The 26,402-nt window shown below is 42.8% G+C and overlaps 1 long non-coding RNA gene across 4 annotated transcripts in view; it reads right to left on the bottom strand.

Annotated features, from left to right (window-relative positions):
* Window positions 1-16,082, bottom strand: part of LOC116082431 — a 60,143-nt gene extending 44,061 nt beyond the window's left edge. For all 4 annotated transcript variants that reach the window (XR_004115296.1, XR_004115300.1, XR_004115298.1 and 1 more), the window contains exons 1-2: window positions 15,957-16,082; window positions 8,266-8,339 (exon numbers count right to left, since the gene is read on the bottom strand). This is a non-coding gene — a long non-coding RNA (uncharacterized LOC116082431). The remainder of the gene's footprint in view (window positions 1-8,265; window positions 8,340-15,956) is intronic.
* Between the last annotated feature and the right edge of the window lie 10,320 nt (window positions 16,083-26,402).

Genomic DNA, 26,402 nt, shown 5'->3' with positions numbered 1-26,402 from the left:
CATGCCTTCCCCAGCAGTATGGGCTCTGATTCTCAACCATAGGGCAGAAGATACCTTTTCTCCAATGAGTTATTCTGCAGGTATTAGTCACAGTAGTAAGAAAAGTTAAGTTAATACAGGATCCAAGAATGAACAGAAGATTGCCATTGAATGTTACTGCACTCTTTTTAAGTGCAAAAGGAAAAGGGCCTGAAGGCAATGACAGTTGGAATAAGAAGAGCCAAAATACTGGGTACATACAATGGGAGTTGATGGCCAGATGGCAGTGAGGGAGCCCAAAAGGGGAGAGCTGGGATCTCTGGCATCTTGTCTCAGATGAGCAAGGCTCGGATGGCTTGAAACTGAAGAGCTTCTGTGGGAGTCTACTGGCTGCGTGGGGTGCATATGGCTTCTTGTTTTAAGTAGCTAGAAAGGGGCCATGGACACCCAGACTGAGAGCCTCAAGAAAGGATGCAAGTGGGGGGCTGAGCACATCATAGTAACTGAAGATGAGGGGAAGTTTGAGGTCCCTGAGGGAAATGGTCAATGAGGAGAGGTGGACTGAATATGGCAGAACAGAAGGATAAGATGGTAGTCTCAAAGCTTCAGAGGTATTTGCAGAGCCCTTAGCTTGTCACTGTAATTCTATGAGTGTCTGCTGGGGACAGGCTAGCCTATGTTTAGAGAGGCCTGAGAACGGTACAGATGACACTGGCAGATTTCAGGGGTTCTGAAGAGCACAGAAGCTGGGTCACAGCTCACAGGAAGGGGCTCAGTTCAGTCTCCTGGAGGCCAACAGCTGGCATGAATAGTCACTCGTGGTGAGCCATCTGGAGCACAGCCCCCGAATTCAGCCAAAATAAAATCTGCACTGAAGGCAGGAGGTTGTTAAATTAAGTAAGTGACAGACACTATTCGATGACACTCCATCTCAATGATAGCTTAGCAGGCTGACCGGGTGAGATGAGCAGGTGGGCAGAGAGAATTCAGACAAAGGAGTTGGGTATCTATCCAACATCAACCTCCACAGCAACTCAAGGCATGAAAGAGACCCACTTTCTACTTCTGTCACCCCAAAGGCCATGAAAAGGATATGGTCAGGGTGTAGTAAATGTTCATAATAAATATACCGAATGAATATTGCAGGCAAAAATAACCCTACTTTTCCCCCTTCAGTTGCCTAAGGCTTGACATGTGGAAATTCTTTTTTCTTCGAATCTAAGACATTTGAGTGAAGATTGCCTCCAGTTTCTGAATTTTGCCCCGAGTCAGTGTCACCCATTAAACTTGCTTGTAAACTTCAAAAATCCATTGAAGAATAGTCTGTGAAAATGCACTAAAGAGGTGTACAGAAGTGGTTGTCAGGTGCATCCTCTGGACCAACCCAAGCAAGCAATCAGGAAGTGCAAGTTGAACAAATGCTGCAGGCTTCAAACTTCAGTTTGGGGAAGGGTTACTGGTACTAGTCCTCAGTTTCCGGAAGCACAACTGACAGTTTCTGGATGAGCATGACATAACTCCATCTGTGGTGCTCTCTGGTGACTCCCTTGTTATCTACACAGGGCACTCTTCCTGAAGCACAGCTTTGCCCTCCTACTCTATGTGCTGAGAAAAAGCACAAACCACTGCAGTGAGTGGATTTCATGATACCCCTACAGGACATTTTGTGGTTCCATCATGGGGGAGACTTGGTTTTAGAACACCTACCATTGCATGTTGGATACTAGCAAAATGTTGAGAAATTGGGTTCATTCATTCATTCATGCCACCAATCATTTGTTTAACCGCTAATCCCATAAATGTTAGTGAACACTGTGAATGTTCTGTGCATATCATGGAAGACAAGGAAGCACAGAGAGTGCAGAAAACAGAGTCTGGGTACAGCCTTTGCTTCTAGGTAGTAGCCAGGCCCTCGCATCCTTAACATTTCAGTTTTTCTAAATAGTGCCACCAGCTGGGGACCAACCATTTAAACCGCAAACCTATAGGCACATTTTGTGTTTAAACCATGACATATCTGGACTGTTCTCGAAGGCCCATGAGTTAAGGTGTCCAGCTTACTATTCTAATGGGAGAAAGTAGGACCTGTGGAAGTAGGGGCCCCATGAGAGGAAGCTAGGTTATTGGAGATTTGTCTGTGAAGGGAATATTGGGATGCTGGTCCCTTTCTTTATGTCTTTCTGGCTTCCTGACCATCGTAATGTGAGCAGCTTCTTACACCATATGCTCTATGCAATATGTGCCTCCTGGCCACAGGGCCAAAGGCAACAAGGGCAACATGTCATAGACTCAAACCTTAAATCTGAGTCAAAAGAAGTGCCTTTTTAAAAAGTTGTCAGTTATTATCAGGTATTTTGTTACAGCAACAGAAAGCTGACTGCATGCTACCAATGAGATCCACACTGCTAGGATTTCTATAAGTTAGAAATGGGGGAAAATAAGTCATAGAAAGTATCAGAAGTTTCCTGGGGGACAGAACTAGTAATTATGAAATCAGGAGCTTGCATTCTGAGAGGACTATGCCCTTGACTTCTGAACTTCAGAAAATGCCATAATGTGCATATCGATGAGATGAACATGCTGTCATGTGTAACTTAAAAAGAAAATATCCAAACCCAAGGCATCTGACATCTTTGCTCGATGGGCATTTCACAGGATCCGTTTTAGATATTAATTTATGATCAGCGGGGGTTGACAGACCTTATGTGGAGATGAGGGTGTTCCTGGGGGCAGAGGGAATGAAGTCACAGTGGGGGCAAGCTGAAGCTTGCTCTAACCAGCTCAAAAGTGTTAATTGCACACATCCCTTTTCAATTTGGTGACCAGTGACTTCCTGTTGATAGCTGGAAATAGGCCATAGAGAAAAGATTCAAACCAAAAAAGTTGACAAGTACTACAAACAGTAATGTAATTGAGGTTTCTCAAGTTGTGGTCAATGAGGCTGTCATACACAACTGAATGGGGCCTTCATCTCACCCGAGGTTGTCCGAGGAAGAGCTCCCATCTTCTCATACTTCTTGGGACATTTTTCTCATTTCCAGTGCCCCGGAGAGTCACTTGTCTTGTCAGGCAAAAGATGGCTTGCTGCCCACTTCAGGGCACCACCCAGGTCATTTCAGCAAAACTTGGAGGCTTTTTCTAGAGATGATCTTTTTATAATTACAAAAGAACCCAAGGGATACAATCAAACTGATCCCAGGGCAATGACTCTAGAGCATTGGTTTCCAATTCTAGATCTCCTGAGTGAACTTGAGCAAGCTAACAACCCACTCTGGGTCAGTGATTGCCCAAAAGAGCACAGATACCAACATTCATTAGCTACATCAGAGAGCTTAGAAACCGAGATATGTTATATCAAGTAATCTGAGTGTCTTAAGTTATCTGTCAAAGTCAAGCTAGAAGGTTTAATAGCTAAGGATTTGGAGATCTGTTGGTGATATATGTCATACAAAGGAGCAGGGGAGTGATGGGCATGTAGGAAAGGAAGACGATGGCTCATTCTCTGTGTCTGTCTGTCTGTTTGTCTATCTGTTTCTCTGTGTGTGTGTGTGTGTGTGTGTGTGTGTGTGTGTGTATGTGTGTGTGTGTGTATGTGTGTATGTATGTGTGTGTGTGTGTGTGTGAGACAATCCCACTGAATTTATACTCCATTAAAACTATCTCCTTGTCTTAGTTATGGTTTTACTGCTGTGAATAGACACCATGACCCAGGCAACTCTTATAAAAATAACATTTACTTGGGGCTGGCTTACAGGTTCAGAGTTTCAGTCTAGTATCACCAAGGTGGGAACATGGCAGCATCCAGGCGGGTATGGTGAAGGAGGAAGTGAGAATTCTACATCTTCATCTGAAGGCAGCTAGCAGAATACTGACTTCCAGGCAGCTAGGGTGAGGGTCTTAAGCCCACACCCATAGTGACACACCTACTCCAACAAGGCCACACCCCCTAATGGTGCCACTCCCTGGGCCAAGCATATATAAACCATCACACTCTACTTACTGTTTATCTGTTCCCAGGAAGTAGCAGCTTTCTATCATCTTTGCTTCACAGCTATTTCACCCCTGGTAACACCACTGTGTTACAAGTTTCTCAAATGAATGCACTAATCAGAGTTCTCCAAAGAACTAGAACCCCAAAGATTGGATATTTATTAAAGGGGAATTTATTAGATAGGCTTAACAATATGTAGGTTGTCCAACAATAGCTGTTTTCATGGTGGAGAGGCTGAGAACGTAGAAGCTGTACAGTCCAAAAGAGTATTGCTCCAGTAACCCTGACCTGGCAAGAGCTCTCAAACTCAAGTATTCTAGTTGCTTCAAGAAAGAGCAGTGTATGCCAGACAGTGGTGGCACACGCCTTTAATCCCAGCACTTGGGAGGCAGAGGCAGGCAGATTTCTGAGTTCGAGGCCAGCCTGGTCTACAGAGTGAGTTCCAGGACAGCCAGGGCTATACAGAGAAACCCTGTATTGAAAAAAAAAAAAAAAACAGAAAAAAAAAGAAGAAGGAGAAGAAGAAAAAAAAGAAAGAAAAAAGAGAGAACAAAAGAAAGAGCAGTGTGCAAGGGTATCTAAATGCCTTTGCATCTTTGAGCATCTACTCCTTCCACATCTCCTTGATCCTCATAATACCTTTGTAAAGAGAATTCTGTACACTTTCACACTCTACCACATGTCCTGGGGGAACAGTTACCACAACACGAAGACAAGCAAGTCTCTTGCTTGGGCAGCTGGTTCAGTGTAAATTCTTAAACCAGCAACTCTCAACTTGATGTTCATGTTATAGAAAGCTGGAGAAAACCAAATGCTGTCCCTTTAGGTTAATTATATCTGATCATGACAGATACCAACTGTGAACTGAAGGAATAGCTCTTGAAGCTGTGGAGCTCACCAGAGAGATGGGAAAGCCATGCTTCTTTTAGGAGCTGTTAGGAGGCTGGCTGATGGAACACTGAACACTGAAGCAGGCCAGTGTCAGGAGAAGACACTCCAGTGTTCCCGGTAGAGACTCCAAACCCTTGTGTGTCTTGCTTTTCTTTTTCTAGTAATCCATATCAAAACCTTTGTTTCTTCACTTGCAGAAGTATTTTTGTAAATTTGCTGTGGCATATCAACTTGCCAGCTCACGATCCTTGTCCTTGGGGCCCATTATAAAAGGTTACTGGAAACATAGACACTGTGAAACCACCACAGTCATCAGATAAAAGAGAGGCCACTGAATAACTAAGAGGCAAAGTGCAAATATGCTAGGCAAAGGCATGATTCATTTCCAGCAGGGAATGGAACCGGAAGGCTAGCTCAAGATCTCATTATGCTACTCAGAATGGAGCACAATTTAAAATTTATGAATTGTTTATTTCTGAGATTTTTCCCACTTAATCTTTTCATATTGCAGTTGACTGCAGGGCACTGAAACTGTGGAGAGTGAAACCTTGACTGAGGGGGCTGACTGTATGCATTAGCATACTGGTCCGTCTTTCTCCCACATCCATCTCTTCAACAGCTCCCAACTGTCCTGCAGACAGAAAGCACAAAGCCTGTCGCTGACAGCTCTTAGCCAGTGGCTCTTAAGAGTGACTCAAGGATCTGCACACCAACCTCACCTGGGAGTTTGCTAGACACTCAAACCCTGCAGTTCCAGATCCCTCTGCTCAGAAATCCTAGGATGGGAACCTGCAGCTGGCATACTAACAAATTTTTGAGAACACTCAGATACATCATACTGAGTTGGAACCACCTTAGCCTAGATCAGCGGATCTTAACCTTCCTAACACTGCAACCCTTTAATATAGTTCCTCATGTTCTAGTGACCCCCCCAAGCCATAAATTATTTTTGTTGCTTCTTCATAACTAATTTTCCTGCTGTTATGAATTGTAATGTAAATATCTGATAGGCGGAATATCTGATATGTGACCCCCTATGAAAGGGTCATTGGACCCCTGAAGGGGTTGAGACCAACTGGCCTAGACTTTTTTCCTTACCTGCTGTGACTTCCAGAATGGCCAGCTGCATGTAGGTGTGTTTATTTAGCTGACTTTACTCTCTCACTCTTTGGGCATCTCAGATCTGAACTTCCTACCATGTTGTTTAAGACTCTTCTGGCTTCTTACCCCTCCTAGCTCTGCAAAGTTACTTGTGGGTGGCTTGTCTGAGCATGCACTAGGAGCCCATACTCATTAAGTATACACACAGAGAAATAGACGCTCCACTTCCATTAGATACAAGGCATGATTTGGAAAAGAGACAATTTTATGATTTTGCTGTGGAAATGACTACAATGAAGTGTTTTCAAATTATCAGTCTTGATTCTCTTCTCTATCAGATAAAGATTTGTGGGAGAAAGACATATGGCCCTGGCAGATAGAGGTATGGGTTTTTTTCTCCTCCAGGATACTGCCTGTGCTGTCTGAGTGCATGCCTGTTATCTGAGGTAGGGTGGGTAGGTGGTAGAAATTCAGAAACTGAAAAGGGTAATATGTTTTTTTTTTAATGTAACAAATAGATCTTCCCTCTTCACAGTGCTGCCAGTGTAAGTTGGAAGTTTTGGACCCCAAGTGGAGCACAGAGTTGGAGCACCAATGTGTTGCTATGGAGATTTTCTAACCTAGGATACTGGGATTCATCCATGTGCTCATTTAAGCACAAGAACAAAAGTCCCACCCTGCCTTCTTTCTCTGGCTATCCAATATCTCTGAAGAAAATTCCCAACCATGGGGAATGTTCCTGCTTTGGTGGATGCAAGACAGGATGTGCTCTCAATTCTTTATGAACTCCAACAGGAGAATTTGCTTTCTATTCGAATAGATGAAGGCATTGGGCAAGTAGGAATGAGAGCTATAAGAGAAAATGGTGGGACATGAATCTAGTCTCCTTGACTCATAAGCTCTCAACCTTATCAAAATACTTGTTTTCCATTAAACTATGTTCATCATTCATTATCCATCTCTAAATTTTGTTGATGATCACACACACACACACACACACACACACACACACACACACACGGAAAAGACTCCAGAGTTTGAAGAATCACCCTTTATGCAGTGAATATACATTAACCCAGACTCTCACTAAATATGGAGCCAGCTATTTCCCTCTCATCTTTTCATTGTTTTCCCCTTGGGCAAGTGTGGCACCAGTAACTGTAGGTCACGCAAATGAGTAGAGTGACCCACACAGTGACTGACTGAGTATAGAAGCTTCTCTAATAGCCTGATTTAGCTCAGGTGTGATCAACAGCTCAGTCATAAGCTACCTGCTGTAGCTACTTTTTAAAGTATTACACGGTGGACGGGGACAGTCGATGTCCAAGTGGAATTTCCAGATGGCTTTACAGTGCAATAGACTACAGCAACTCATTACCAGGAAAAAAACACTTTTGCATTCTCTATACAGATTGTACAAATACTGTAACAATGTTTTTATACCATCTATGAACCACATCATGGGTGGGAGACAGAGAAACTCAAAATAAACTTATCATTCTTGACATAGCCATTCACCCTTCAAATCTTTACCCATGAAGATTCTTCACACATTATAATTTTTGTCTAAATGTTTTTACATCTTAAATACATAAATCTCCACATAGAGCAACTATGTGTCATGAGTCACATCATTAAGATGCTGATAGTGACTATGGAGTAAATCAAGAACCATGATCAGAAACCCAGCCTAGACATTTACAAATCACCATAGTGAAACTGCTTTATAAAATTCTTCTCAAACTCTATTTAAATGCCTTCTAAAAAAGCAATGTTCTTATATAAACTGAGGTTTTTGGAACAGTAGTTTCACTGAAAACACACGGTGTCAGGATAGAGGCTGCAAGGGCGCTTGTTGCTATGGTGATTGTCATAGGCAAATTTTGTTCACTATGAAGGTCTTTCTACAGTCATGCATCAGTAACAATGGATACACTCTGGGAAAGACATTGTTATGGAGCTCTATCATGATGTGACTGTCATCGTGTACTTACGTACCAAACAGTATAAAGCAAGTGCTCAACTCAGACTCTTACAACCAAGAGACTTGATCAAACTTTCTCATCTCCATGAAAAGATACCTGACAAAATATCTTAAAGGGGACTCTAAGATGGCTCAGGGTATAAAGGAGTTTGCAACCAAGCCTGAGGAACTGAGTTCAATCACCCACACAGCAGAAAGAAGGAGAGAACCAACTCTTTTAAGTTGTCCTATGAGATACACACACACACACACACACACACACACAACCAAATAAGCAAATATTTATAACTCTTAGGGAAGAATGATATATTTTGCTTACTTCTGCAAAGTTTCCAGTCCATCCTGGTGGGGAGGGCATAGCAAGAGAAGCAGCTCAGACTATGGTGTTCCATCCTGTGTAGGAAGGGCACAACAGAGGAGGAGTTCAAACTAAAACTCAGGAAAACTCTCACAGTTACTTCTAGAAAGATGCTCTGCTAACCTCTTAGGCAACCATCAATCCAATCAAGTTGATATCCTACATTAATTATTCTCTGTAGTAAGCTCAAGATGCGCCAAAAAACTTTTTAAAATTTCTTTTAATTTGTGGTGTGTGTGTGTGTGTGTGTGTGTGTGTGTGTGTGTGTGTGTGTGGAGAGACCAGAAGAGGACATACATACCCCTAGAGCTGAAGTTACAGATAGTTGTGAGCTGCTCAACTTGGGTGCTGAGAACTGAATTCTGCTCCTCTAGAGGAAGTGTTCTTTACCACTCGCCATTCTCTAGCCCCAACTTAATTTTTTAAATAAGTAAGAATAGTCTAGAATAATCATGAGCACATAAACCAGCGCCATAGTAATTTATTGTCAAACATCAAGCATTGTACATAACTTTATGTGCTATATCCTTATAAAACAACAGCATAGCAGGGCTGTTTATAAAACTATCACCACAGACTCATGAGTCATACATTGATATTTGTCACCGGGTGATGGGAACTCTTCAGGTCTCTTTTAATCTCCTGAAAGACTACTACCATATATGTCCCAGTCATTAAACTGTGGCCTTAAAGGTCACATGACTGAATACAAGGTTCACAAAAAGCTTTGAAAATAGGAAAGCATCTGAAATGAAAAGAAGCAAAATTAATTCAAAATCAGATGTGTGGTGAACTTGCGGTGGTTTGGGTGGCACCTACCCATTTTGTGTGGCACAACCCTACAGCCTTGGTTCTGAGCACATACCACGGGCACTTCGCTCTAGATAAAGGTGGTATTTTTCTACTGTCACTCCTCAGCGACTAAGTACCAGACTACTCATTATACTGTGCCTTTGGATTGGACTGTGCTAACATACTTGATTTTAAAAGAATTCCATTTGAGTTGCTGACTTGACTTCCATAAAACATTGTTACATGAGGTTTGGTTTGTGAGGACAGAATTTCCAGCTATTACTGAAATGGCTTAAGCATACTTGGGCCAGATTTCCCTGAATGTTTATGTGAAATGGTGCTCTCAGCATCCACAACCATAAATTCAACATGTCAATCAACTCTGAAAAGCACTAAAGATCTCTGGGTCCTGAGGTGTCAAACAGTCAGCTAAGATTTCATCCTTTATGTAAAAGCAAATACATCTCTCTCATTAGCATGCACATTTAATGAAGTCTTTAATACATGGTAAATACATAGGCTGTATAAGGGCTAAACATTTAAGTGTACACCACCTGAAAAGGTTGTTACATTTGTTGAGAAAATGAAACCCTGAGTTGAATGGCAGAGTACAACTCCCAAATACCATGTGGGAAGGAGGCCAGACCCTAACAATCTGCCTTCTCTTGGAATGTTCAAATGGACAGGTTTCAAAATGACATAGGGCTCTCTTGATACCTACCCATAAAACTGACATTCTCAGTTAGATGTATAAATAAATATAAGATTTAAACCAAGAATTATGGCAATGAAAAGCGAGCAAGGATGGTACTTGATTGCATTTGACTGTGTGTTTCACTAACTTACACCTGTACACATGAATCTTTATAACTTAGAGTGCTGTAGGAACATTTGATCCTCGGATATCTTGAATAGGCAGTTTTGTTGGCTCCACATTGACTAACTCAGTGTATTCATCCCCTCCTTCATTTCTCTCCCCACTTTCCTACTTCCTTGAATCTCCTTTACCTTCTCCCAGGCCTCCCTCTGTAAGACCCCAGAGAGTCTTAGCCTAAATGTGCTACCCCACAAATCACAGCTTGACAATGAATCGCTGCAATAGCATGAGGTTTATTGATCCAACGTGTGTGACCAATGCACTTGGGGTTGCTCATCCAAGTTAGGAAGAGGCAACCCCGAGTCTAAGAAGCCTACACCTTATATACTTTTACAAAGGTAACAGGCTAGTTGGCTTATTCTGATTGATGCAGTATCAAGCAAAGGATCTCTTTAGACGTTGGTTGGCTTGCTCGAGGGGGCTGCTCTTGTTTACATTTGCCCCTTACCTAACTCCTGTACCTGGAAAGCCTCTGGAATGGGAGAGCTGGATTTTAGTTAGTGGGGTCAGGGTGTTCTCAGAGTTCGGTACAGGGAGGGGTAGAACATCTAATCTTATTCTTACAGGTCTTATCAGTTAATTTATGTTCTGGTCAGCTTTTGGTTCATCCTAGCCCTCCTGATCTTTAAAAACTTTGTTTTTCTTATACAAGCAGATGTCTCTACTATAGGTAGTTTTGGCTTATTGTTTCTTTCTCAAAAGTCTTGTTTTTACCTTTATTTCTTCACCTCCAGCCTTTCTATCCATCTTCCTCTCTCATTTCCCACTCCCTTCCCTCACTTCCTTCTCTACTCTCCCAGTTCCCTTAGGAGCTGAGAGTTTGGCTTAGTTCTTCTTGGCTGATAGTTCCTCTGTAAGAGGTTCCACTACCATCTTCAAGGAATGACCAGCCTAAGACACTATGGCTGCTGGTCAGTGGAAGATGGCACAGAAAGGTAATCAAGTAGCACAAAGGTTAAGACAGATCTCTACTTGTCCAAATGGGAGATACAACACAGGCAAAGATTGTGTTGCAAAGTGTCCATCCTAGAGGATAAAAGTGGTATCTCTACTATAGCAAATGTTCATCTTGTTGCAGTGACCAAAGCAACTTAAGTTGGATAGGTCTATTGTGGCTCACAGTTCAAGAGCACACAGTTCATTGCGCAGGGAAGGCATGGTGGCAGAAGTGTGAGGTTGCTGATCACATTGCATCCACAGCGAGGTCGCAAAGTTTAGTAAGTGCTAAGTTCCCTTTCTCCTTTTTACTCAGTCAGGCATCCCAGGCCATGGAATCAGGGTTCCTATGCTTAGAGTGGGTCTTTCCATCTCAATTAACTTAATCTAGGAAATTAAGTCCCTCACAGCCATGTGCAGAGTTAGGGTTTGTTGATTAAAAGATTGTGTCAAGTGACAATCAGGATCAGCCACTATGTCAACCAAAATCCTCCTCTTCGAGGCTGAAGAGATGGCTCAGTGGTTAAGAGCACTGATTGCTCTTCCAGTGGTCTTGAGTTCAATTTCCAGCATCCACATGATGACTTATAACCACCTGTAATGGGTTCTGATGCCCTCTTCTGGTGTGTCTGGAGACAGTGACAGTGTACTCACATACATGAAATAAATAAATAAATAAATCTTTCAAAACAGAAAAAGATCCTCTTCTTCCCTCTTCTGCTTTACTCAGCCGATTTTAATTCTTCTTGAAGAGCACCCCCATAATAAATAAAGCACACCAAATTGTCATGTGAGACCCTATATCCTGGCACCCTGGCCTGGGATAAAAGCCACAGAGAAAATCAAACTCTGTGTTCTCCAGGCTCGTGGAAAGGCCCATCACCTGAATATATACTGTCCTGAGGGAAAACATGATCTTTGAGCTCTGCCTTTCCAATCAGAGGTACATAAAATGATAACATTGTGTCAGTTGAAATATTAGCATCACCAGTGGAAAATAAGGTAGGAAAAAATCTAATCATTCCTGATATTTTAAAAATAAATAATTCTTCCATGGCATGACAATAAACACTTCATTATTATGACCAGACTGGCCATGTTTTGGAAGACCTCTTCTGTTCCTTTCCTGTTTTGTGGTCACTAATAAAATTACTGCTTCTGTTTACTTTGATCTCATAAAATGATGGAGACTCAACTCAGGTCATAATATCAGAGCATTCAATATTGTGGTATTTCTCATGTGAAAGCTAAAATCTAGAGGCCATGACCACAGTTGCTGCTGAGGGGTCATAGGGACTATTTGCATAGCTGCCAAATAGCAAAACAGGAATGATGGGTAATTTTATGGGTCAGTGTGGCTTGGCTTAGGGATCCCTAGAGAGCCACTAAAACATTATTTTTGACTGTGTCTATTAAGATGTTTCTGGAAGAGATAGGCAACTGAATCAGTAGACTGGGTAAAGATCATCCAGCCTACAGAGGTCCAAACAGAACAAAAATATGAAAGAATATATTACAATATTTTTACTGAGGAATTTGTTTCTACTCACCCTAGATAGGGAATGGGTAAAAAGATGAGAGAAAACATTCCATCCAAGTCTGTCTTGGTGAACCAATGAGTTTGTTAGTGTTACTTATAGAGACACAATTGACATAGGTAGCAACATTACCCAAAAGTATGCCACCTAAGAATTCCCTTCTACATACAGTCTGTCAGTGCTTCTGTAACTTTGGATAGGAGCCTGGTCATCTTGTAAGTTTAGGGAGCCTTTTGAGTCTTGTTATGTTCCTTTTGAATTTCATAAGCCTCCCTGCTCCCTGTACTGGTGGTGTCCCAATTCAGCTAATGACACTACATAAAAGGATTTACTCTTTTTGTTTGTTTGTTTGTTTTTTGGCTTTTTGTTTTTTAGTTTTGAGACAGGGTTTATGTAGCTCAGACTGACCTCAAACTCTCTATGTAGATGAGGCTGGCCCTAAATTCCCTATCAAAACTCCAAGTTTTGGGATTATGGGTATGTTCCACCACCCCTGACTCAAGTACACAACTGACATTGTTTTCTTTTTTCCTTTACTCCTCCTCCTCCTTCTCCTCTTATCCCTCTTTTATTTCCTCTTTCCCCTCCTCCTTCCTCATCTTCCCCCTCCTCCTCTTCTTCCTCCTTCTCCTCCTCCTTCTGGAGGTGGGATTGGGAGTTGAGATGCACTTTCTTAAAGGGGAAACCAGGCTGGCCTTGAATCATTTGTGTGGCTTTGGAAGGTTTTGAACTCTTAGTCTCCCTACCTCTACTTCCCAAATGCTGGCATTCCTTGTCTGCATGTTCTTGCCTGGCTTAGAGTTTTTCTTTCTTTATGAACTGTATATTCTCATGCCCATAGACATTGGTGCTTGTTTCTTGGGCCTATGGATGCAAAATGGGTCTTACTCCATTGGTGTCTCCAATTCTCAGGCCTTCAGAATCAGACTGAAATATACCATGGCCATCCTGGATACCACTCTTGAAGAGCCAATGGTTGGATTTATTGGCTTCCATAATGACATGAGCTAATTTTCACAACAATTCTCAGATATAAATGTCTCTGTGCTAGATATGTGTTTTATCATTGTGGCAAAAGACCTGACATGTATAGCTTAATTTGGCCTATCATTTTAGAGGTTCCAACCTGTTTTTCTTGGCTCCACTGCCTCCAAACCTGTGGTAAGGCAGAACATTATGGTAGGAAGAGCTTGTGACAGAAGCTAATTTCCTAGAAGCAGACAGGAACCAATGTAAGGAAACACACAAATCGGGCAGGGCAAGACAACAATGACACAGCCCCAGTGACGTATATCCTCCAACCAGACCCCATCTTCCATAATTTTAACATGTCTCACTCACTCTACTCGCATTGTAAGTCTATCAATGGATTAATATTGTTCTATTCACGTTATAATTCTATTAATGGATTAGTCAGAGCTCCTAGGAACAAGTCACTTCCCAAGATCCCATCAGCTGGCAACAAGACGTCAACCCACGAGCCCATGAGGGATATTTCATATTCAATCTGATATGTAATCTATTTCTCTGTTGGACCTGTTTCCTTGGAGTGCCTGAATAATACAGGGAGTTATTGAGTGAGTCAGATGTGAGAGTTCCACAGCACTTATTTATAACACCAGCCATGGTGTCAGATTAGCAAACCTTGCAGGCAGCAAGGGCATCCAGGACTGGCACAGACATAGCATAACTGATAGGCATTTCCACCCCAACATTTGCTGGTTTGTGACCTGACTCAATTAATGAAAAGCTTGAGGCTTCTCATCTGTAATCCACATAAAGCAGTGGCTATCTCATTAGATGGTTTAGAAGCTTTGCTGTGAGGACCAAAAAGCACTCAGTTCTGTTCTTGGCTGAATATGAAATCTCAGCAAGTAACAACTGTTCCCCCAAAAGATGGGCCACGCTCCTGCCTTAAGACTCCTAAAGTAGATAGCTATGGGTTTTTTTGATTTTTGTTTTTGCTTCATTTTTTTGTTTATTTTCAAGACAGGGTTTCTCTGTGTATCCCTGGCTGTCCTGGAACTCACTCCATAGACCAGGCTGGCCTTGAACTCAGAAATCAGCCTGCCTCTGCCTCCCAAGTGCTATTAAAGGTGTGTGCCACCACTGCCTGGCAGATAGCTAAGTTTTTGAGACAGTCTTACTGCAGCCCAGTCTGGAACTCTCGGGTGTCCCGCCTCAGCTTCCCATATGCTAGGATTAAGAGTATGTTCTACCTAACTTATAAAACACTTTTAAAACAAGGCTTATTTAAATAAACTTTTTAAAAATAAAAGTTTCTCAAAGATTGCAACTGAATATGAACTCTACTGTTTCGGAGAGTTCCACCCATTGTCTGTGAACATACTTGAACCTGGATGTACTTGAACACACACAATCATATATGTCCTCCTCGCCCACCGGTTACTGTGTCACAAACACACAGATTGATACACTATTATTTTGTCTACTCATTTTTGACAATTTACATAGATTCCATTTATATTGTTTTCCCTGAAGACAACATATACCGAATGTCACATGAAGTGGAAAGTGATACAGACTTGCTATGATAATGCTTAGTTCCAAAAAGTCCTAGGGCTCTGGGACTCACCAAATCATAACCACACCTGTCAGCCACCCACTCGGGACCTCCTGAGAGGCACTGCTTAAATATTAGTCAGCCTGGCTTTGTCTCCTAGGTCTGTAGCCGAGTGTCTCTGGGGAGCCCTTAACTCCTCTGCTGGTCTTTTTGCCTATACTCCTTAGCTGCCTCCTTTGTGGACAGTTTTTCTACTACTGCATTATGAATGTTTGAACCAGACTATTCTCTCATGTGTTGGCCGACCTCGATTCTATATTCAACATGAACAATAACTGAACCCACCACATGATGGGATCCTACCCTTCATTTATGACAACCAAAAATGTCTCCAGAGATAGCCAAACGTCCTCTAAGAAGCTAAAGCACCCCTGACATCAGACCTCTGGATTAGGATCTTGCCCTCATGGATTCTGGGTTTTGACTGTTTCCTACCTACAGCCCTATAGTGACTTTACTTCTGCACCATTCTAAGATCACCATTTCTTCTCCTGGAAGTTTAGTCACCATAGAAATGAACTGTATTGCTGATGTCTAAAATTAGGGCACTACTGGTGTGAACAGACAAAGCGAGACCATTTTTTTTCTCCATGTGATTGCATGTAGGATTGGAAAGGCAAGGTTGGATAACGGAATGTGCCCACACTGTTCCTAGTCAGCATTCTGCATCTAAGAAACAGAAGTGGTAACAGAAGAGCCCCTCCCCACCTCGCAAGGCTGAGGTGGCCACTGGGACTCTGTTGGTGGGCTTTTCATTGCTATGAAAGAATACTAGAGCCAAACTCTCACAGAGGAGGATATTGTTTAATTTTTTTGGCTCACAATTTTGGAAGTTTCAATCGATGGGGAGCTGTTCAGTTGTCTCTGGACCATGATGAGGCAGAGCATCGTGGAAAAGATGACAAAGTGAAACAGAAGCTCTCACCTCATGGTAGCCAGGAATCACAGACAGAAAAGGACAATTGTATCCATTACCATCAAGGCAAGAGCATGGCAGCATCCAGACAGGCATAGTGCGGGAGGAGCTGAGAGTTCTACATCTTCATCTGAAGGCTGCTAGTGGAAGACTGACTTCCAGGCAGCTAGGATGAGGGAGGGTCTTAAGCCAACGCCCATAGTGACACACTACTCCTACAAGGCCACACCTCCTCATAGTGCCACTCCCCGGGCCAAGCATATACAAACCATCACAATAGCCTTCAAAGACATGTAACCTGGGTGACTGCCTTCCTCCAGCTTGTCCCCAGCTCTCATCATTTTCAGTAAGCTTTCACTGTGTTGTTATCTTTAACAATGACAAGGCAGATGCCACAGGCACATGATGAAGCAATGGGGCACATGGTTGTAGGGAGTGTAATCGAGGCTGCTGGGGATTCTAGAAGTGAAGGCTCTAACCTCACACTGCACTCCATGACTTACTTGCTTATATGTGAGGAGATGAGCAAAGGGCCTGCTGGAAACTGTAAACCCAGACCCAAGGTTGAGAGCAATTGGCCTCTGGGACTGTGCTGGAGTATAGCTGAGAATCTTCAACCACAAACCTGCCCAGCTCACACTAGGCAAGTCAACATCAGCCAATAATTTATACTGGTCATGAAGTGCCACAGAGGAGAGAAGGCTCTGTGAAGTTCTGTACAGAGACGTCAGACAAGCATGGGCTCCACTGGAGAAGCAGAAACAGATTCCCAAGCCATGAGGGAAGCTGGGAATTATTTTAGCTACTGGATCTTTTATTTATTTATTTTAACAGAAATTAGTTGGACATTCGAAAGAAAAGGAAATGAGGTATGCCTTGGTAATTACTCAAATAGGGGTCCCATAGCGTCTATGCTCATGACTGAGCTCATTCTACCTCCAAGATGGGTATCAGGAAATAAATCTGACTTTATGTGAAGATTCCCAATTTAACATTCATATACAATTCAATTTTTTGTAAATTCAATTTTATATCTTTATTAATATACATTAGAATCTCAGAAATGTAATCAGTTGGTTTCTGATTGCTTTGTTTTCCTTTCAAGGAGTTACCTGGACACATTCTGCATCCTATGTGATGGTGACACACATACACACACATGCATACAGACACACACTCGCATAGGCATACATACACACATGCACATACATGAACACAAGCATATAGCCACACAAGCACACACAGGGGTACATATACATACATACAGACAGGCATACATAAACATGAACATGAGCCTACTCACACATGCATACATACACACACACACACACACACACACACACACACACACACACAATTACACCCTCAGTCACAAAGGAAGAAAATCTGCCACTAAGGCTTCCAAGTAATACACAATCACTCCCTAGCATTTCTGATTTGAGGATCCAGCCTTTTTATATTTGGTCGCATTTGGAATATGCTAAGCTTAAAACTGGAATAATCAGTATGAAGGCATTTCACAGTCTTCAAACCTAAGATAGGATACAACAAATGTTCAAACAGCAGCTGTCCCACGTCACCATGTCTGTGCATATTGTCACCATGTGGAGAAGCAGTTTTGCTTATTTTTGCTTTACTTCTCCATTAAAAATAGTTATGATGACTCTACAAAGAAATACATGTCAAGGGTTCACATTAGGAATATAAACTCATCTCTTTGACTCCTAGTGCCTAGCACTAGGTGGAAAGTGATAGACCTCTCAGGGAGTTGACAAAATAATACTACACACACACACACACACACACAGAGAGAGAGAGAGAGAGAGAGAGAGAGAGAGAGAGAGAGAGAGAGAGAGAGAGAAAGAGAGAGAGGGAGAGAGAGAGCAGAGCAGAGAAAGAGAGCAAGTGTGTGTGTGTGTTTTTTCCTTTGGTATCTATGATGGTGGTTCCCTGACCTGCCAGAGATACTAAAACCCACAGGTGCTCGAGCCCGGTATATAAAGTACTTTGGTATTTGCACAGAATCTATATATACTCTCACACATATTTTCAACCACATACAGATTGTATGTAGCATCTAATATAATAGCTGTTATTTTTTAAAAGTAGTGACAAGGAAAAGTCTGCAAATATGTAGAACAGGCACAAATTTATTTTTTAGGATATTTTCAGTCCACAGTTGGTTAAATCTATAGGTCAAAACCCAAAGATACCAGTGGATGATTTTATATATAAAATGTAAAATTATGCATAAGCTGAGTACAGTGTTAGACATCTATAGTCCCAGGTGCAAAGGATGCAAAGCAGAGGGGTTGCTGGATGCCAGAAATTCAAAGACTGAGAAACACAAGGAGACTTTGTCCAGGAAGAAAAGACCAGACAAACAAACCCTCCTATAAAGACACCATGGGGCTGCAGCTGGGGTAAAATGACGAAAGAATGAGCAGAGAAGGTGCAGCTCTTTTCTACGTATGTGCCACTCAGATATCTGCATTCCTTCATCAACCTGGCACCATCTACGTTCTCCCAGGAACCTTAGGACTCTGTTTCAGAAAAAGAAATTCAAGGAGAGAGAAGTTTTGTGTCTCCTGTAAGATCTCATAATCATAGAAAGATCTGGAACTTTAGTCTGGACTTGGAACTCCATATTTGCTATTAAGTTCTATAGAAGGTTTGCAAGGGGGCAGACTATTGAGTTCTGGATAACTGGGAAGGCTTGGGGTGAGGAGAGACTTGAACATGGGACTTGAGAAGTAGAGAGAAGGGAAAGACATGAGAGAGTGGGTTAGTGACACTGCAGGGGACTGTCCAGATAAAGATGGGCTAAAGACAGAGCAAACCATGCTGGCCTCTGTCCTAAGCCAGGGCTGTTTCTTACTTTTGCTGTATTTGTGATTGGCATATATAGGAGGCCCCTAAATTCCAGACTAGAGACTGAGACTTTATCTTTAACAAGAGCCCAAGAAGATTCAGTGTGACTAATGACAAAATCACCGTAAGAGCTAAAAGGAGGATTCCAGACTAAAGAGAAAGGGCAAGTTGAATTTTCTTTTGCTACACAGGCATATCCCTTCTCTTTTCCTTCCTCTATCCCTACACTGCCATGTATAGCTGTTATCCATTCAGTCTTTTATATACCTCCCTGGTATGGAACATATAATCTAGTGACCTTTGTGACTAAAGGAAAGGCTTTGTAGAGGGCAGTCTCCACCCTCTTGTGTCTGTCAGTAGAAATGGCTGTTTGCCCTGATCCTCTTGGCAGACAGCGGTGGCTTGCTTTCTGGGGCATTCCTTTCACCCTGTATCCAGGTAACTTAACATTTACTTGTTGAATCATATAGACTGTGAGGCCAAGTGCCCTTACTTTGCTTTCCACAGGCTCACGTTCCCTGTATGCTCTGTGCTAGGATGGGGGCGGGGGGGTAGGTTCCCTGTGGGAGAGTCTCTTGAGTCCTGCTGACGGGGTAGAAGAAGCTGTGATGACTGTTGGCCTGCAAGTTCCCTTCGTCCCTGAACTGTCTGGCTGTTGGCCTGCGTCAGAGCTGGGCTCTCATCCAGATGAAGGCCTGCTTTAGACATCAGCAGAAGAATTTGCTTTCCTGTTACATCTGTGGATGAGATCCTGGCCCAGTCATATGAACTTAAAACAGACTTAAAGATGGTCTCTGATGAGCAGCACATTCTGGAGGGGCCAGGCATGAGCTTTTGCATCACACCTGTGATGGTGCATATTGACTTTAAATTTGACATGGTCTAGAAATACCCAGGAGATAATTCTTTGGGCACATCTGTGAAGGATTTTCTAGACAAGGTAATCAAGGTGGGAAGACTTACCCTAAACGTCTAACAGGATAGAAAGGTGACAATGAGCTAAGCACCAGCATTCAGCACTCACTGCTTCCTGACGGTGTATGCCTCAAGCTCCTGCTGCTCACTCTGTGGGCCTTGTCATGGTGGATGGTACTTTGACCCTCGAGCCAAAATAACCTTTCACCCCTTAAGTTTTATTTGTTCAGATATTTTATGGTAGCCACTGGAGAAGTAAATAATACAACACCTCAAAGAGTGAACAATTCTAAAAGTGCAAATCACACCTAATGATGTGCTGGCTTTTCATTGTACAACTGGAAAGTTCCCCTCACTCATCAGAAACATGTAGACCATTACAGGCTAAAACTTTGGACATTGTTCTACCCTGCCATTCCTCTCTCCTCCACAAACTAGTAATTAATTTCTGCCTCTTACCTGGCAAGATATTTTCTTTCACACATTTGTCTTTTGACCCACTCAAGGCCCCTTCCCTTTCTCCTATGCCCATTGGTTCACCAATCAACCTCCTGGCCTAGGTCTGTCTATTCCTTACTACAATACCCACTTACAGCAAACAGCCTGGAAGAAAATAACAGGTGAAATATTAGACAGGGAGCTTTGTTGTTTCTGGTCACCAACTGTCCCCACTGCTGGCAGTCCTTTCTTGTGTCCCTAGTCTTTCTGACACTGCCTGGATTTCTGGCACAGTCATGGACCTACAGAAGCTACAGTAGCAGGTGAGCGTTCTTTGTATGTGAGATTAGGAGTGGATTCCAGAACAGCTTGTCACACCTCTCCTATGCACTGCCAGGAGAGCAAAGTCAGAATTCTGGTCATTCCCTGGGGCACAAAACTGGTTAGTGCTGGGTCTGAGCCAAGCTCCCTGACTTTCTATCAATGCATTCTCCAGGGTGGTCATTAAGTTAATATGCAGTGTCACCTGCACCCATCCCTTCTCCATTCCTGATTCTTGTTCCAGTCCATTCCTTTCAGTGTGGTTTATAAGCCTTTCTTGGGCAATGATGGACAAAGACAGGCTGCCCATCACAGGGAATTGTAAACTCTGTGGCAGGAACCATGCAGGTAGAAATATTTGAATCATCATGTGACTGCCCTTATTCTCTTGGGGGGGTGTCTAAAACACATACTATTTGAAACATATACTGTTTATTACAAATAAATAAACTGCAATGAACCTAGGGGGTAGGAGAACAGATCTCTTTTATTTTTCTGGATAAAAACAAAATCCACATTCTACAAAGTGTTTGTTTTTTTTTTAGAAAGAACAAGCTGGTCAAGAAGGTGATCTCACCTTGCAGTTGAAAGATGGAGTCATCAACTAAACATCTCCAAGGAATACAGGTGAGCCATGCCAAAAGTCAGCAGTCTGCCCCCGTTGGTTTAATAAAACAGCAATCTTTTATCATTGAAATTAAACAGTGAAGTCTCACAACACAGTACTAGTGTGGACTGAGTTAGGAGTCTTTGTGGCTCCATGAGTATGCAGAGCAGCTTCTACAACAGATACCATCTGATCTACCATAACCTAGTGCTTCTGTTCCCAGAGAGATGCTTGAATGGTACAGATGAGGGCCCTGGTTCCTGCCTGCTCTGGCTCCACTGGCACATTAGCCTCTGTGCTGATCACTTCTCCCCGGCTGACCATGATGCTCTGGCTGAGGCTCTCTGTTCATGTGATCACAAACTCATGACCATTTCCTTTCTGGTTCTCTCTCTCTCTCTCTCTCTCTCTCTCTCTCTCTCTCTCTCTCTCTCTCTCCCAATTATCTTCTACATGGTACTAAGCACAGCCTGACTAAGCAGGGGTCCTGACTTCGATCCATAAGGCTTTTCTTAGTGAGGTATTTCTGGAGAAAAGTTAGCAACTGAAGGCAGTGTGCTGGTGACACATGAAGCAGCTAGGGGAGGAAGTCCTTCTGTTTCAGAGGGGGATCTGTAGAGCTTGGCTTGTGTGCAGACACTGTACTGGTGTGAGGCTGTGAAGGACTTGTGTGAAGACACTGTGCTGGTATGGGTCTATGATGGACTTGTGTGCAGTGGCGTGGGTCTATGATGGACTTGTGTGCAGTGGTATGGGGCTATGATGGACTTGTGTGCAGTGGTATGGGGCTATGATGGACTTGTGTGCAGTGGTATGGGGCTATGATGGACTTGTATGCAGTGGTATGGGGCTATGATGGACTTGTGTGCAGTGGTGTGGGGCTATGATGGACTTGTGTGCAGTGGTGTGGGTCTATGATGGACTTGTGTGAAGGCACTGTGCTGGTGTAGGTCTATGATGGACTTGTGTGAAGGCACTGTGCTGGTGCGGGTCTATGACAGACTTATGTGCAGTGGTATGGGTCTATGATGGACTTGTGTGCAGTGGTATGGGTCTATGATGGACTTGTGTGCAGACACTGTGCTGGTGTGGGCCTATGATGGACTTGTGTGCAGTGGTATGGGGCTATGATGGACTTGTGTGCAGATACTGTGCTGGTGTGGGGCTATGCTACTACTTGAATGGCATGCAGTTGTGAAGGCACTAGAATACACAAGTAATATTAACATGACCTTGACTTTCAACTTCATTCCTCCCTTTCAGGGAAGCACACATTGTGAATGGACTGTTTATCTAAATGGACTGTTTACTCCCCTGGAGACTTTCAAAGCCAGAGCTGTCAACCCTCACACTCTCTTCTACTTCCTCCTGTCTATTGACACTTCCCTTTCTGACTGTGAGGGGATATCAAAAGCAGGGAGACAAGGGACTGTCCACACACAGCTGGCTTCTGCTAGAAGCCCCATGGATGGGGACAAATAGCTGTCCCATTGCTTACTTTGACTTCAGCAGCCCTTTGCCCCAATTCCTGGACTATAATCAGCTTCTCACATCAATAGCCAATGCATCTTCTCGGGACCCAGAAAGTGGCTACAAAATTATTAAAAGATTGGTGGCTCAGGACAGGACTTTTGCCACACATTTTCCACTTGTAAGCAGCCCCAAAGGAGTACATACACATTCAAACAGTGCACCTGATTGGGCACTGAGCATCTTATCCAACACTCCCTGGACTCCATGTCACAGAACCAACATTCTCTCTGTGGTTGAACTCACAACTCAGACAGCATTCTCCATTTCTCCAACAGTGAAAGCTGGGGACCAAGTCCAGGGAGGGATCAGCCTCCCAGCTCTTGTGTCTGAGCCCTTGGAGGTGTGCCTGTGCAGCATTCAGATCTAGAAATGTTCCACTCTTTGCTGCCTCCATCGCACAAGCACTGCCTAAGATTCCCCTTGTTGATGACTCATCCCTCCAGGCTCAGGAAAAAGAGCCCTCCTCCCAGGTCATCTTGGTTTAAAGGGAATCCTCCCTCTGAGGTGTTGCTTTAAATCCAGAGAATATTCAAGCTATGTGAGACCTGAAAAGCAACTTGGTTCTGAATGTACATTAAACTAAGTATTGTTGCCACAGGGGAAACCACAGGATAAACAAGACTCGCCTTGTAGGAAAACATTCTTTGACTATGGAGTCAAATTTCCCTTCAACTAGAATGTACTTAAAAAACAAGAAGCCGGGTGGTGGTGGCACGCGCCTTTAATCCCAGCGCTTGGGAGGCAGACGCAGGCAGATTTCTGAGTTCGAGGCCAGCCTGGTCTACAGCGTGAGTTCCAGGACATCCAGGGCTATACAGAGAAATCCTGTCTCGGAAAAAAAAAAACAAAAAAACAAACAAACAAACAAAAAACCCCAAAAAACAAAAAACAAAAAGCCAATACCAAGAGTTCAGAATGGAAAACTTGGGTAAGTTTGAATGAGTAGACAAACTGTAATATGTTGGATATTTTTGGACAATCACCAGTGCTTGAATTCACACTCCCTGGTTATTGTGGAAAAATTCAAGAGTCCCTGCTTAAAGAGGAAGCTTTTCTATCACCCGGCAATTTCATGTCTGGGGATTTACCCTAAAGAATGAAAAGCAAGCTCTGGAGGAGATATCTGCATAGCTAGTGTCATGGCAGCACTGTTGACAGTAGCCAGAAAGTGGATGATGCCTAAGTGTCCATCAGCAGATGACTGGAGCATCAGTTACTTTATGTGGCACTGTGAGCAGGCAAGAAATGGGAGGAAGACTTAAGTCTAGCTCATGGTTTGAGGTTGTACTCGACCATGTTGGGGAAGTTATGCCTGGAGCATGACGCAGCTGGTCACACTGTGTCAACTGTCAGGAAGCAGGCAGTGAGGAAGGCTGGTGCTCGGCTCTTTCTTCTCATAGCCAATCTGGATCTCAGCCTAAGGATGCTTCCACCTATACTCAGGGCGGCTCTTCCTTCCCGGGTTAAACCTCATAGACACACCCAGAAGTGTGTTTCTGTGCTGCGTCTCAGTCCAGTCAAGGTGACAATGGAAGTTAACCATCAAAATAAATGAATGTAACAACACACATGCACACAAGCATGCGCATTACTCAAATTAAAATGGAAGACATCCTGACTCGTGTTACAACATGAGTGAACCTTGAAGACATTATGTGAAGTAGCATAAACTAAACAGCAAAGGATATATAACATACTCTTCCACTCACATGAGGTATTTAACAGAGTCAAATTAATGGAGATAGAAAATAAATTAGGATTGCCAAGGACAGGGAGCAGGGGAATAGGAAATTAGAATGTAATGGGCATGTAGTCTGGGTTTAACAAAACACAAAGAATTGTGAAGGTGGGCTGCAGTGATGGTTAACTAGCATGTGAATGTACTTAGTTCCCCTGAACAGAAACATCTTAAAAATAATTTTTTCACTTGACAAATTTTATTTTATGTATACTATACTAAAACAGAGTTGCATGCAAAAAATAGGGTTGAATTTCAAATTCAGCCTGTCCAATTGGTCCTATGCATTGCCAGTCAGCAAAGAACAAGGCCAAAGTTCAGTCATTTTCTAGGTAGACATTTGGCTAGTGTTGGGCCTGAGTCAGGTTTCCTGACTAAGGGTCCTCTCTTCCAAGCTTATTATCAGCCAGTGTTTTCTTTGATGATAGGCCATATGGAAGTGAGCAGGGCAGCAAGCAAGGCAGCTGCTGCCCTCATTTGAATCCATTCTCCTTCCCATTTCTATGATTCTACCCTGGTCCAAGCCCTGCAATTGCCACCTGAGTTACTGAGATAGTTCATAATCGATCTGACACTGGGTGATGGACTCAGATGTTCAGAAACTGGAGAGGGTCAATCAACTACTAGAGAATTGCACAGAGGTTCTGTTGAAGGTAGATCTGAGGGGACAGCTCCATGGTCACATCAATTCCCTTGGTCTTTGGGCATCTTTGTACATATATCAAGAAGCGCCTATATTGAGAGGCCAAAGTTTGGGCAGGAAAGCATGCTATAGTCAGTCTCTAGCTTTATGTGGTAGGTGGATGAATAGGAAAGGATGATTGCATTTGACATTCTCTTCATTACCCCATTAAAGCCAAATCCTCTCTCATCAGCCATTCAAGGTCAATCATTACTGGTCCTTCCGCCCAGTGAATACTATGCATCCCTTGAGGCAAAATCTGCCTCCTCCTCCTTAATCTCTTTATCATCTGTCTTTCCTCTAAGTCCTACAGCCTCTGGGCCTTACTTAGGACACTTCCTGTTATTGCTTTGTATTTTCCAGTTCACAGGCTGTCTCTCTTTCCCAAGACAACTCCGAAGGGTTGGCTAAATTCCCCATTCATTTTCACAGGGCACTTTTCATAATGGTTTACTCTGTCACCACAGCAATGACATTGATGGATAGGCTAGTCAAATTAAACAAGCTTTCTCATATTGATGGACTCGTCAAATGGAAACCTTTTATTCTATGACAGTGCCTGGACAAGCGCATGGACACTTCTACCCAGGAATACAGTTTTATTACACAATTGTGTTTCCAAGTGTTTGGTATAAAGTTTTCCTTTCACTCTGTATATTGAACTGTAACTTCATAAACTTAATGAATGTCTACAGCAAAGGGCCTGTGGTTCTGTAAGCACACACAACAAGGAGACATTTATAACTTATTATAACATAAAGACCAGCACTTTCCTTTTTTAAAAAAATTATTGAAAAATCCCTAGAAACATATAAACAATAGATATTCAACACCTCTTCAGGAATAAAGCAAATAAGCAATATGAAAGCTGGAGAGAGTGCAGAAGGAGGAAGGCAAGACTTAATCAAAAAATAAAAATGAAACTTCACAATTTGGCTAGCTTTGGCCCCAGACTGGATCCCAGGCCACTCAGTTACGTAATGCCCTGCTAACTCCATTCCCTCCCCTTTGATCTACTTCCTCATCGGCTGACACTTCTCCCTACGCTGGACTTCTCTATCTGGTCAACCCCACCCACGAGTGTCCCACAGACCTTCACTCCAAAACTGAAGTTTAATAGACTCTCACTAAATGTACATAATGTGGGTAATAAGTTCTTTAGCTATTCTTTGATTCAAAAACCAAAACCACAAATAAATAAATCAAAGAGAGACTTTCGAAAAACAGGCATAGTCACTACAGGAAGAAATGAGCTGTCTTCATGAAGGCAGAGAGCAGGTTCTAGAACTTTCCCCCAGGGTGGACAATTAATGGCTACATGACTGCTAAAAACTTACAGCAATTTTCTCT

This window comes from Mastomys coucha, unplaced genomic scaffold (assembly GCF_008632895.1).
Source record: "Mastomys coucha isolate ucsf_1 unplaced genomic scaffold, UCSF_Mcou_1 pScaffold7, whole genome shotgun sequence".
NCBI lineage: Eukaryota > Metazoa > Chordata > Mammalia > Rodentia > Muridae > Mastomys > Mastomys coucha.
This window is presented reverse-complemented; position numbering and strand designations above follow the sequence as displayed.